At 40.0% G+C, this 2,368-nt stretch overlaps 1 pseudogene; it reads right to left on the reverse strand.

Moving 5' to 3' along the window:
- Positions 1–1,388: 1,388 nt before the first annotated feature.
- Positions 1,389–2,142, reverse strand: LOC102959562 (annotated as a pseudogene).
- Between the last annotated feature and the right edge of the window lie 226 nt (positions 2,143–2,368).

Below are 2,368 nucleotides of genomic sequence, written 5' to 3' on the forward strand. Positions count from 1 at the left end.
TTAAATTCATCTATTAACAGTTTTTGGTGGACTTTTCAGGCTTTCTATATAGTATGTTATCTGTAAATAGTCATAGTTTTAGTTCCTCCTTTCTGATTTGGATGCCTTTTCTTTCTTTTACTTTCCTCATTGCTGTGGAAAGGACTTCCAGTACTATGTTGAATAAATGTGGCAAGATCGGACATCCTTGTCTTGTTGCTACTGTTAGAGGAAAAGCTTTCAGATTTGCACCACTGAGTATGATGTTAGCTGTAGAATTTTCATATATGACAGTTATTATGTTGATGTGCAACCCTTTATATACACTCTGTTGATATTTTTATCATAAATGGATGTTAGGTTTTCCCAAATGCTTTCTATACATCTATTAAAATGATCACATGATTTTTGTCTTTCATTTTATTAATGTTATATATCATGTTCACATTGTTTGGCCATTATTGCATCCCTGGAACAAATCCCACTTGATTGTGGTGTGTGAGTGTTTTGATATATTGTTGGCTTCAGTTTATTAATATTTGGTTGAGGAATTTCTTTTTAGTTTCAACTTATAGGTTTACATAGTGGTATGCTCTGTCTCCCCTTTTTTTGTATGTCATATTTTGTATTTATTTATTTTTTAATGTTTATTTATTTTTGACAGAGAGAGAGAGACAGAGCATGAGCAGGGGAGGGGCAGAGAGAGAGACACACACACACAGAATCCAAAGCAGGCTCCAGGCTCCGAGCTGTCAACACAGAGCCTGATGCGGGGCTCGAACTCACAGACCGCGAGATCACTACCTGAGCCAAAGTCAGATGCTCAACCGACTGAGCCACCCAGGCACCCCTTATGTCATAATCTTAATCTAATTTTTTACTTTGTGGTTACCGTGATTCTTACATAAAACTTCTCATAGATAAAACTGTCCATTTTAAGCCAATATCACTTACCTTCTGTAATGTCTACAACGTCTGCACCCTTTTGCTCATCCTCTTTATATTTTTGATGTCACAATTTACATTAACAAATTATAATTGTTATATTTTTTTTAATACTCTTTTCTTTTCACCTTTGATTATAGTCAAGTGATTAACACATCATTCTAACATAGTATTACAGTTTTCTGATACTCTAGAAGAAAATATAGGTAGTAATCCCTTTGACGTAAGACTTACCAACATTTTTCTAGACATGTGTCCCCAGGCAAGAGAAGAAAAGGCAAAAGTAAATTAGTGGGACTACACCAAAAAAAAAAAAAAAAAAAAGTTTTTGTGCAACAAAGGTAACCATCAACAAAAGAAAATGGCTGCCCACTGAGTGGGAAAAGATATATGCAAATGATATATCCAATAAGAGTTTAATGTCCAAAATATATAAAGAACTCAAAACAATGCCAACAGTTTGTCTAGGCAATGGCAACATAGGTCTGGTAAAGCTCTTCCTTGTCACACTTATAGAAATGCAGAAAGACTATGTGGATGGGCAGCCCCACAAGCCACCAGCAGGCTTGCAGGGTCTAATTCTCTGGGTTGCAGGTCAGATGTAGAACCTCCAACTGAAGCGGTGCAAAATAGTTCTAGGCCAGGAAGCGGCAGATGGTCATTGACAGAATGTACCATGTCCAGCCCTTGGTATATATGTTCAGGATCTCATTGATGAATTCCACACCGATGAATAGAGAGTATAGTCATGGGAGTGAAGGAAGAGATTGGGGAGCTCTTGTCTCAGTCTCTCATACATGATAGCCAGGTGGTCCTTTATATTCAGATCTCCTGATGGTGTGGTAGGGGAAGGGCAAGAGGTCCGAGGGGCTTGGAAAAGTATCAAAGCCCCAGGAAAGGGGCAGGGATTTCCCTCAAATAGGCTCCTAAGCCCATCTGGGTAGTCGCTATGCATCTCATGTCTGGGTCTCTCTTCCCCCTTCCCTGGAGGGAGAACCACCCATGGTGAGCTGAGGGCCTGGATCTGAAGGAGAGGGAGTGGGGGATCTCCAAGGAAGCAACCAGATAGGAGGGTGTGGGGGGGACCAGGGAAGAGAAGATGGAGAAGTGGTTGTTGTGGACTGGGGCCAAGGGGGGCAGGAATGGTAGAGCCCACAGCTCATCCCAACAAGTGCCCTCCTTAATGGCCATCACCTGTTCAGGCCATCTCCCTACCTACCTTCCCTCCAGTCTCTAATGGTTTGCCTCCCTTTTTTTAGATCTTATTTTTCCTTCCCTTCCCCTATGTTCATATGTTGTATTTCTTAAATTCTACATGTGAATGAAATCATATTTGTCTTTCTCTGACTGACTTATTTCACCTAGGATAATACACTCTAGTTCCTTCCATGTTGTTGCAAATGGTAAGATTTCATTCTTTTTGATCACTGATTAGTATTCCATT

This window comes from Panthera tigris, chromosome D4, assembly GCF_018350195.1.
Source record: "Panthera tigris isolate Pti1 chromosome D4, P.tigris_Pti1_mat1.1, whole genome shotgun sequence".
In the NCBI taxonomy this organism is placed as follows: domain Eukaryota; kingdom Metazoa; phylum Chordata; class Mammalia; order Carnivora; family Felidae; genus Panthera; species Panthera tigris.